The 12,252-nt window shown below is 36.0% G+C and overlaps 1 pseudogene; it reads right to left on the bottom strand.

The window, feature by feature from the left end:
* Positions 1-7,036: 7,036 nt before the first annotated feature.
* LOC119052769 (39S ribosomal protein L13, mitochondrial-like) lies at positions 7,037-9,812 on the bottom strand (annotated as a pseudogene).
* Positions 9,813-12,252: the final 2,440 nt, after the last annotated feature.

Genomic DNA, 12,252 nt, shown 5'->3' with positions numbered 1-12,252 from the left:
CACCCAGTGGAAAACTACAGACCACATTGGGGCACTACTACCCTGCCCCTGCATAGCTGATCTTCCATGGAGGGCAGAGGCTGGTGGTAAGTGTTCAGAGCCAATCCTTGCTGACTCATCTAGATAAATCCCTCCTATTGATCTGCCAACAGCAACCAACACTTAAGTACAAGAAGAGGAAGAGGATGCACTCAGTTCACATGGAGGATGAACCTCAAGTACCCACCTTGGGTTAATGTGGAGGCTGTGCCACACTGGACCCTATACAACACATTCTACATTAGGCCACACTGCTAAGACATGGAGTCAAAGCAGCTCTATGTAATACAGAGAAACAAATACAAGGAGGCTGACAAAATGAGCAGATAAAGAAACATGGCCAAAATCAAAGAACAGATGAAAAAAGAGCTAAATGAAATGGAGATAAGCAAAGTATTAGATGCAGATTTCAGAACACCAATTATAACTGTGCATAAGGAACTTAGTGAGGACCTCAGCACATAAAAAAGACCCAGTTGGAAACAAAGGAGTCACTAATGAAAATACAGAACAATTTAGAGGGAAACAACAGTAGAGTGGATGAAGCTGAGAATCAAATCAATGATTTGGAACATAAAGAAGCAAAAAACAACCAGTCAAAAAAACAAGAAGAAAAAAGAATCTGAAAAAAAGTAAATGAAGATAGTATAAGCAGTCTCTGGGACAACTTCAAGCATTCCAACATTCCCATTAGAGGGGTGCCAGAAGGAGAAGAGAAAGAGCAAGACATTGGGAATCTATCTAAATAAATAGTGAAAGAAAAATTCCCTAATTTGTTGAAGCAAATAGACATGCAAGTCCAGGAAGGACAGAGAGTCCCAAACAAATTGAATGCAAAGAGGCCCACTCCAAAGCCACATTATAATTAAAGTGCCAAAGGTTAAAGATAAAGAGAGAATCTGAAAAGTATCGAGAGAAAAGAAGTTAATTACCTACAGGGGAATTCCCATAATACTATCAGTTGATTTCTCAAAAGAAACTTTGCAGGCTAGAAGGGATTCAAAAGAATTATTTGAAGTAATGAAAAGCAGGGACCTATATAGCCAAGTTTGTTCTACCCAACAAAGATAACACTTACAATCAAAAGGCAGAGAAAAAGTTTCCCAGACAAAAAAAAAAAAAACTAAAAGAGTTCATCATCACCAAACCATTATTATAGAAAATGTTAAAGGGACTTATTTAAGAAAAAAGATCAAATCTATGAACAATAAAGTGGCAACAAATACAAATCTATCAACAATGGAGTCTAAAAAATTAAACTAAGCCAACAAGAAGAACAGAGACAGAAGCATGGATACAGTGTTTTGATAGTTGCCAGATGGGAGAGAGGGTGTAGGGAAATGGGTGAAGAGGTGAGGGTATTAAGAAGTACAAATAGGTAGTTACAGAACAGCTATGGAAATGTGAAGTAGAATATAGGAAATGGAGTAGTGAAAGAACCTATATGCTTGACCCATGGACATCAACATGGTGGGGGGGATTGCCTGAGGGTTTGGAGGGTGCTGGGTGGAAGGGGCAAAAGGGGCAAAATCAGGATAACTGTAATAGCATAATTAATGAAGTATAATTAAAAATAAAGGCAAGAGACATTTACAAATAATAATAAACAGCTAATAAAAATATGAAATAAGAAAGAAATAACTGATTTGTGTTCCTACCATAAAATGGAGTCTTTCTTGGTTTATCTTTGTGCGTACAGTCATTTTAAAGTTTTAAAACCAAGTTTAATTCACATATTGCAAATAGAGTATTAAAATTATGTCATTCTTTATTTTTACTATATATTATTTTCTTATAGGCTTAACATTTTATATATGTATGAGTTATATATTTAATTATGAAAATTATATCTGAGAGCACCAATGAGAAATTATTTTTATTTAATCTTTACTAATGTGTTTGTTAAATAATCATGATCAAAGTCAACTTTTATAATTTTTATTTAATAATATCTAAATCTATTTATTCCTATTTTTTGTTTGCAAAATATGAATTTTGTTAAAATTTAAAAATCTGTTCTGTTTTTTAATTAAAGGTATTTATAGCAAAAGTTATGTATTAAAATACAACTGTATGTGTATGTATGTGTAAATATTTTCTAAATTGATAAGCAAGATTCTTTTTTTTAAAGTTAGAACATAAGACATTATGGTCTTAAATAAAAAGATTTCCCATTGTACTTAGACTGAGGAGCTACTTATCATGGAGTGAGAAGAATCTGAATGTTCTGTCTAGAATGTAGCAACACACCCTAATACATTCAATTAGTTTCATTTAAAAACAACAATTAAAAATAGGAAACCTACAATAAAATTATAGAAAATTCATCATTTTACAGTAGAAAAAGCATAAGTTGCTTAATAATGAAGAGAGTACAATCATTGACTTTTTATCACTTTTCCACTGTTTGTGTTGGTGTCACAAAGTCATAGGTGTGTCTGTACTGGCAGTCTCATTCTTTAGCGTCTTTGATCTCTCACATAACTGAGTGTATCACATCTATTTATGTACGTAAACATATACACTCTTTGTCAGAAAAACAATCTCAAAACTGCCATTTGGCTTCAGGATCATTGTGAAGCTGCATTTTCTATTTTAGTTTTATTTGTTTTATTGGCCTGTGGGCAAAGTCCTGCCAATAATTATGTTTATGTTATGAAATTGTTGTGCATTGAAGAATGAAAAGAATAGCCTGTTTCTAGTTGCACTTAGATAGTAATTATTATAACATTTGGAAAAATGAAGTAGCTTTTTCTCATAAGTATCTAGAGAGCTGGAGAGCTATTTCTGTAAAAGTGAAGAGTCTATTGAATGATGACAAATAAAATTCATCAGTGATACATATTTGGCTGAAACACATAAAATAGCCTAAAAGGGCTACCTACATAATTAGTATGGTTTCCATAAGGTAAATTATTTCAGATGGAATTCAATGAAATTAGATTTTAAACATTCTCATACATAACTAATGTGCTTTAGAAATATATTCTATGCTAAATATACATTTAAAACTTACAAAGATTGATTTAAAAAATCTCCAGTTAAAGTGTTTATTTTACCACATGATACTCATTTTCTCGTATTAATCTCAGCAAAGAGATTGAGAGGGTAATAAATAAAGAGACTTTTGGTTTGTCCTTACAGAGAAAATTTTCTCACATAGGAAAATAAGTGATTGACAGTTGAAGAGGGTAAAATACTCATGGCTTACTTTGTAAAGGTAATATCCACATCACAGATACAATCTCATTATTTAAGCAGCAAGGTAGGAAGTTAGCAATGTTTTACTCTAGAATACTGAGAGCTAGACGGTTAAATTGGCTGTTCTGAATTTGGAGTTTAGTAGATAGCCCAGTTAATCTCTGAACTATCTGGATAATTACCTGAACTTCCACTTCATTTCCTGCTGTACATCCTTTGCTTTGAAAGACAAGGTGTAGTTACTGAAGAGAGCACCTGGAAGATAGGAAGGGTGTTTGATTTTGTGGGTAGGGGGAGAGTGTATGTGTCTTATCACTTTCTACATGTTAAAAAATGGCTAATGGATTGGAAAATCTAGTCCTATCTAAAGTAACTTTCTCTATATTATTAGAGCCTAAATAGACAGGTTCATAGTAGGTGCTTTATGTAATGAAAGAATAAACAATTCCAATGAATGACATTAAAGAACATATTTTAATTCACGATAAAAAACAGTAATTTATGATGAAGTATTGAGTGGTTGTCTAGTTATGAATTAAAACTATTATTTTACATTTTATATAAATACATAAGTAAAACGCACAAGGACAAGATTGTCCACTTGATTTCCAACCTGTAACTGCTTCCTCTTATTCAACTCATAGGTGTGAACATCTTATGAAAACTGTGAAAGCCATTTAACCTTGGATATGGAAACTCAGATGTCTGTGGGGCCAGGCAACTAACACAAATGATGTAAATGGACCACAGGAGCAGTGAATGGCGTTCACCAATCTAAAAGGATGGGGTCAGATGTCAGGTCTGGCATATGAAGCCATGTCAGAATGCAGACTTCCTTTTGACTTCCCACGACAGATGGAATCTGGACTTTTATGTGAAATATCTTAATTTCTAAATGTTGGTATTTAATTTTCTAAAGTTTTTATTTAACTATTTTTATAGAGCAGGGAAGGGAAGGAGAAAAAGAGGAAGAGAAACAGTTGGTTGCGTCTCTCATGTGCCCCTACCAGGGGCCAAACCTGACACCCAGGCAAAGTGGCCTGACCAGGAATCAAACTGGCAATCTGCTTTGTGCCCCAACCAACTGAGCCTCATTGGTCAAGGAGTCTAAATGTTAGTATTTAATTTTAAGAAAAATTATAATATACCATGCTACCAAAATTAAAATTATAAATTCTACTTAGCTCATAGATTGCTATTATTTTACATCTGATGGAAAATTTAAAAATACTATTGAATTTATTGGGATGACATTGGTTTCAAGCATACAATTCTATAGAACATCATCTGTATATTGTATTGTGTGTTCACTATCCAAAGTCAAGTCTCTTTCTGTCACCATTTAGTCCCCCCTTTACCTTCTTGTAATCACCATAGTGTTGTTTGTGTCTTTGAGTTTTTTTTCTTAATCCCTTCACCTTTTTTACCCAGCCCTCTAACTCCCCTCCCCTCTGACAGCTATCTATGTCTGTTTCTATTGTATTTATTTTGTTCATTAGATTCCACATATATGTGAAATTGTAATGGAAATTTTAATTTGTGAGTTTCTTTTTTAAAATTTTATTTATTTATCTTTAGAGGGCAAGGGAAGGAGAGAGGGAGGGAAATATCAATATATGGTTACCTCTCATGTGTCCCCTGCTGGGAACTGGCCTGCAATCTAGGCATGTGCCCTGACTGGGAATCGAACTGCTATCCTCTGGTTTGCAGGCCCGAGCTCAATCCACTGAGCTACACCAGCCAGGGCTGTGAGTGTCTTCAGTTTGATTCCTTTTTATTCTCTGAAGAAATTTAGATTCCTCCTCTTTCTGTTCCTTATACAGATATAATGATGAATTTCAAAGTTTTACCTTGGCTTCGGCCTGGCAGCTCCCTAATACCCTGTTTCCCCAAATTTATCCTGGGCTCCATGCTATGTATCCTCAGGCAAGATAAATCATTTGTTTATATCTCTCACAGGACCCTGAGATGTCTCTTGATCCTGGTCAAAGGTGATAGTCTTCATCCTCTTCAGCTTGTGCCAGTAAGGGACAGGAAGATGAATAAAGTGTAGGAGAGAGAGAGTGAGGGGAGAAGAGAGAGAGAGAAAAGAGGAGGAGGAGGAGAAAAGAAAAGTGAAGAGAGGAGTGTTTGAGACATAGGAAATTTATCCAACTGTGTGTATAAGGTCACAGTATTGTACCTCTTAGGAGCTTGATACAAAAATATATATATTCTAGTGACTGGTCAGTTCATAGGTACTGGGTGATATCACCTTTGCAACCTTCTTAGTTTAATGGAGCAGCTACATCTTCAGACTTGTGGATTATGAAACAGCAGCAGTTATGACAGCCAATAACAGCTCTGATGAGTAATTGCAGCTGCAAGATTGTACCTGATGCAGCCAATCCCTCCTATGAATAAGGGTGTGTCCATGTAGGTTTCTTCAATTCTGCCACAATACAAAAAGTAAGACAAATAAATAATAATGAAAAAACAACCCTCTTGATCTTCCTAGTAATTAGAGTAGCTATAAAAATCACCAGAAAGTACATGTCCTGGATTGCTAGAGTATTCCTAACCTCCAAGGGAAGGGTCGTCTTGGAGACACACAGGTCCACTTTCTGTAAAGTGACCTCATCAGACACCTGACTTGTGCTAGGACCGCAGTTCAGGCTCCAAAATCATGGAAAATCTGTCTTTGATATTTTTGTGTTATTTGATATCTTTAAAAGCACAGAAACACAGGAGAAAAGAAAATAGGCTTTGAGGAGGAAGTGAATTTATATGAGGACAGGAGCAGAAGCCTGTGGAGCAGCTAGTTTGGTAGGACCAGGAGGCAAATTCCAAGAAGTCTTTAGAGTTCAGATGAGAATTTCTTAGCCTCAGGCCAGTGCTGTGCTACAGCTGATCCAGGATTAACCTCTGAAAGTGAGTGGAATACATTCATGCATGTGTATATGTACATATAATTCATATATGTAATATTTTATATTATAGACATTTCCTTTTTCTCAGAAACGAATCAAGGGCTTTCATTAAAATTGTGGAAATATCCATGACTCCCCAAAAGTTAAGAACTACTGATGTAACCAACTGGAGACCTGAGAGTGAATTATAGTGTAAGATGCACAAAAACCTCCCGTAGGTTCTGAGGAACAGCCTTGGGAGAATGGAAATATCAAAGGTGCTAGCAATTTCATCGAGTCGATGCCAAAGAATCTAGGGTACAGAGTTGTGGGGTGAAGGGGGCTAAGAAAATTGGAGGCTGTGAATGTAGCTTATTGCTCAAGAAATTTGAACTGCCTGGCTGAGGTGGATGTGAAGGTACAGTTGGAGGGGAATGCAGGGTCCAAGGGATTTTTGGTAAGATATGAGAGGTTTAGTGCTATTTAACTATTAATGAGAGAAGCACAAATGAGTAAACTTAAGAGGAAGTGTGGGGGTAGGATTCTGGAACAAAAGAGGAAAAACTTCAGGTTCATAGCAGGCATTGGAATAAATCAGAAAACATGTTCGCCTTATGAAATTTTTGGATACTTTTTTTTTTGGTTAGCTAAGAAAGCAACTTTATTCTTATCACCACTGGTAACATTCAAATTCAATTACATGACACAGCAATTCTACAAAATAATGTATTTTATTGCCATTTCCTGTTGAAGGAAGATCCCTTCCTGACCTTTACCCACAAACTTTCAGCACACGTAACAAGTTCCCGGTTCAATGCAGCTGTGTTTCATGTACCCTGTGTGTTAGGAGAAACTTAGCAGGAGGAAATTTCATCACCTCATTGTGATTTTCTGCAATTTTCATTCTTCTACAACTGGTAATCTTTAGGTTGAGACCACAGTCTTGGGAAAAGCCTCTGTTTCTACTTGTGTGTGCTCATCTAGACATTTGGGTACCTTTTGTGGTTGTGGAAATTCTTGCACCAAGGATATCTTCTGGTATGTTCTCATCTGGGAAAAGATGCAATCTCTGCACCATAGTCCTGTGAATGGTTTTTGGTAACATGCCACACATAGCTAGTTTTACAATGGCCACTGGATCCCAATGAAACTAGGCAGCTGTTACTTGTTTAAATCCACCTGGGTAGCCAGTATGTGAAGAGTATAATTTCTGTTCTCAGTTGTTTCCAGAAAATGCAATGTGCCTTGTGTTAATTATGACAATGTGATCACCACAGTCACTCAGTTGATGATATACAGGTTCACGTGATCCTTGAAGTTTAATTGATGCTATACAGTAAGTTTGCCAGAGGGCTGCATTTTCCCATCTAAGTGATACCAGACTTGAGCAAATGTGTGCCCTAGAGAGACTCAACATGATTCACGTCCATCAGTGGATAACCTTTTGTAAATTGTTACCAGTTTTATGAACCTGGATGAGTTGTCAATCTTCTAGTGCCTCCATTTGCTTATTAGTGTGGGGATAATAATAGTAACTACCTCACAGAGAAAGAGGTCAGCTAATATAAAAATGCCTAGAACACACTGAGCTGTAGATATTGTTAAATAAATAAATGAAACATGCCTGACATATAGAATGCATTACACCATGTGGCCTTAGGCTTTCATCATCTTGCCCCTAAAATATTGCTGTACAGTTCTAACTAGCCCTTGGTCTCAAGCTTGCCCTCCCCTCATAACTCCACTGCTAGCGCAAGTCATTTCCGATAGACTGTGTAGGTATTGAAAGAGGGAAATGAAAAACAGCCCTCAAGGTCACTGTAGTTAGTTGACTCTAGTTACAATACCTTTGGGTTCCTTAATTATATGCTTAAAACTGAGAGATGAACTTACCTTTGAACTGTTTTTATTATTAATAATAATTAATAATTAGCAATTTTATGTTGAAAGTAATATGCAAACAATGAGTCTCAGAAGCAGCTCTGAAACCTTGTTTTCCTTTGATAAAAGCAAATAATATAATTTGTTCCAAATGGTTGCCTAGGCCATAAAGATCAGTCTGGGAAGCAAAAATAAGTAGGTTCTTCACAGAAATATTCACAGCAGAAAGAAATCAGCTAACCTCCTGTGAATTCCTCTTGTGTCAGTGCTGACTGACATCCCTGGCACCTCTTCCTCACCCAGAAGGGAGGCAGGCAGGTAAATGCAGTTCCTGAGCTCAGATTGATCAGGAAGATCCAGACATGTAGAGGATACCTAAAAGTTGTCAATCATGATTGATCATTGAATTTTTCACTCCAGAAAATAAGCCTCAGAATTTATTAGATGCTTATCTTTAAAAATTATTTTAATTGTAATGAATAATTATTGATTTTCTCTTTATGAATTTAGAGTGGTTTAGGTGCCCCACCACTTTGCCCGGCTCTGGCTTACCTCTCCAATCTTAAACAGATTTTACCTTCTCTAGGATCGCTTGACCCACTCTTCCTATTTGTCAGTCTACCATCTACTAGATTGAAGCTTCTACGACAGATGAGCTTGGTATAAATATTTTGACTATTATTTAATAAAGATAACTATAGACTAAAGAAATGGATAGCAAGGAGACTATGAAACCTTAGAAATTAATTTGAAGGCATTAATGAATACTTTAATTAATATATTTTATGGTATGTAACCATCTGTATTTAATTTTGTGTGCTCATAAAATTTAGAAATTACCTATGGACTCTGTATGTTAAAACATATTTTTATTTTTAGTTTTTATTATTTTTTATCAAAATTAATGCATTTCAGAATAACATAAAAATATGAAAAAATCAAGAAACTTATGTCTAATTTCTTTGCCCAACACAATCATTTTGAGAATTTATTTGTATCTTTTCCTGCATTTTAAACATAATTGTATCTTGCTTTAATTAGTATTGTACAAAAACATTTTATTTGGTGATAATGTGTCCTTTCTAGTTACACTAAGGATATGCTCTATTTTATTGTAAAATATTTTTGTCTATGTAAGTCATTTAAAAATTTTCCTTGGAAATAAAGCTTACAAACATGGCTGAGAAAAAAATTAAAACTCTTTGTAATAAGTTTATGCTTGTTCTAAAACTATAACAATTAATAATGTGTTTGATTGAAAGAACTAGCTGTCTTTTTAAAATTAAGCATAAATCTATTTGTGTGGTTTTCTTTTCATGGACTGTAGAAAATTTAGTTGAAAATTTTTCTGCACTCTACTGGATTTTAATACCAAAACACATAAGATGATTTCTGGTTTTGCCACAAAATAGTATTTTTCACAGATAAATGTTTAATGTCTTCTATTTTATTTATATATGTGCCTACATGTTCAAAGTCACCTATGTTCTAAATGACAGAAGTAATCTGATTCAGATTAAGCAAAGAGAGATATTTATGGAAGGATACTAAGGTCACTCATGGCTTCAGACTCTGGCCTTGGAAAAGGCTGGAATCCAGGATCTAGGGACCTTAACAAAGAAAATTTGTGTAACTTCCCTTGCAAACATTGATATTGATAAGTCTTAGCTCTTAAATATTCAATTCCTGGGAAATAAAACTGCCATTCATTGGCTATTTTGCCTCCTAGCATTTACGTATTTTCAACTGTCTGTCAAAGCTTCTTCTTACTTCTTTGATATACTGAACAACTCTTTGATCCATTGGCTTAAGTGCCAAGAGGAACAGCTGTAATAGAGTTAAGAAGGAAGAAGATAGGTTTTGTTTATTTTACTAATTCTACCACACCACTGATTTCTCATTGGTGTGCAAAAGGGCCTTAACTGATTCATGGAATGTACTTGGTTTGCTGTAAAAAAATTAGAATCTCTTTCCATCATCACTGGGAGTTATGTCATTATTACTGAATAGCAGGTTCCAAAATTAAAATTTTAGTTCAGCAGCTTCAAAGCATTTATGGAATGACTTTAAATATGAAAATATCAATAAATGAATTTCTGAACTGTGTTCAATCTAATGGAAATTATTTTATATGTATTAGAATAAAACATGGAGACAGTGACAATTTATTTTTGAATGTGTGCCATGTGCCAAACATTAGACTGAACAGTATGCCATGTTATTTTATTTGATTCTTATGATGATGTGGATCCTGGCTCGTGGGGTCAGCCACATTGTGGATGAGGCACGAAAAATTCATACAGACTACTGAGTCCTGTGGAGGAAAAGAGACAGCATGGCTTTTTTCTCAAGGGGAGAAAAAGCCTCAGTCTCCTCCATGACAGGCCTTTATTTCTTTTTCTTGACACAGTACCTGATGGTCCTCATATACTATGCACAGGTTCACTTTAGGTGGTTATCTTTTACAGAAAACAAAGGAGCCAGTGCCACTAATCATATCACAGAAGAAGGATATTTGCAAATGAAAAGAGAAAAGTAGTTGAACCTGTTACACTCATCTTCGGAAGGTTTAGCATGGATTTTAGGAAGTTACTTTGCAGGAAATGTTTTCTGCCTCAATTCAGGGTGAGGGAGTTTTAGCAAAAGCAAGTCTCATAGCAGTCTAGGTACAGTGTAGGCCTGATTCCCCAAGGAGAACCTATCTGTGGGCGTGGGTCCTGTGATTCTCTGAGTGGGAGCTGGGCCCACGCCGTACAGAGCAGTCTCCTACATTATTACATAAAATTATTAGGATGGTATCAGTGATGGTATTTTAGAGAAAAAGAGACTGAAACTAGGAGATTTTTAGTAACCTTCTGAAGTGTATTAAGTAGCAGACTTAAGATTTGGCCATAGATTTTTCTGATTCTAAGTCTGACATTCATTGGACTGTATCACGTTGCTCAAGCAATCTGAGTGGGGGCTAGCTGTGCCCAGTGGGTGTGTCATAGTCCATGGGTCCTAGTGTGTATCACGCAGACCAGACAGAAAATGAGTTCATGTACTGGCCTGGACAAGGAAGATGAATTACATAAAAACAAACAAACAAAAAACCAAAATCATAACCAAGAAGGGCAAAAGCATACAGCATTTCTTTGATGTGAGTTTAGGAGGCAGCAGAGACATAAACCTGATGTCTGGGGAAGTGGAGAGAGAGCAAACAAGATTCAATGAGGTTTTAGTTTAGGTATTTAAACAATAGTTTGTGAACTGAAGTAGATTATATACTTTGGGGTGATCAGGAGAGGCACTGAGTGGCATTCACTGCTTAAAGGAGCTTCATGGAGCTGTGGGCTCCATTCTTCCTGTCCTCTGTAACTGGCTAATGTGCACAGAATCAGGGTTGTTCTGGGCCTTTTTGATTCTGTGCTGTGCATCTGTTTTGTATCTGAAAGGATTTATAAAGTGAGATTCTAGACATGTGCCTCCCAAGCACAGCCGTCTTACCGAATCAGATACTGGCAACTATTGTTGGTCATGCTTGGAGGCTAGGATTTCTTGTTCCAGGATTTTGGTTATATTTCCCAATAATGATACAGGTCCTGGGTCTAAGAAATGGAAGTAATAATGGTTTCAGTGTGTTGTATGAAGAAAGAGGTGGTAAAATGGGTTACATGTTGATGGAGTGGGAAGTTCTAAGTTGTTTGCTGATGTGTATATGATCTTAGATACCTATGATGTCCCAGATGGTCCAAAGCTGCCTCCTATTGACTGGGTTCAGATGCTTCTGGTTTAAGTCTATGTAACATGTAGACTTATTCAAAGACCAGGTAATTCTTCCCTGATTATTTTTTGGTAGTTAAGAACGACCGTATATCTAGAGTGATAGAGTGACTCTATCACTCTAGAATTCCATTATTCCACTACATTAGAAAAATTAATTTCACTGTAGCATCATCCCTCACAATGATCGATGCCCATGGATCCAAAAGCTCTTCAAAGATGTTGGTGGTCCCTGTGGCAATATATTGCATATTGTTTTGGTGAATGGAATTTGTTCAAGTCTCTTGTGAGAGATAACTAGCAGGTTGTCCCACTGTGATCATATGGCATACCCATTTACTCTGCTAGGGGTATCCAACCTCCGGCACACGGGCTGCATGTAGCCCAGGATGGCAATGAATGGCCAAACACAAAATCATAAATTTACTTAAAACATTATGAGATTTTTTTGTGATTATGTGTCTCAATGTATTTAATGTGT

This window comes from Artibeus jamaicensis, unplaced genomic scaffold (genome assembly GCF_021234435.1).
Source record: "Artibeus jamaicensis isolate MK-2021 breed Jamaican fruit bat unplaced genomic scaffold, CSHL_Jam_final scaffold_916, whole genome shotgun sequence".
NCBI lineage: Eukaryota > Metazoa > Chordata > Mammalia > Chiroptera > Phyllostomidae > Artibeus > Artibeus jamaicensis.
The sequence above is the reverse complement of the archived record's forward strand: the minus strand, read 5'-3'. Positions and strand labels throughout refer to the sequence as shown.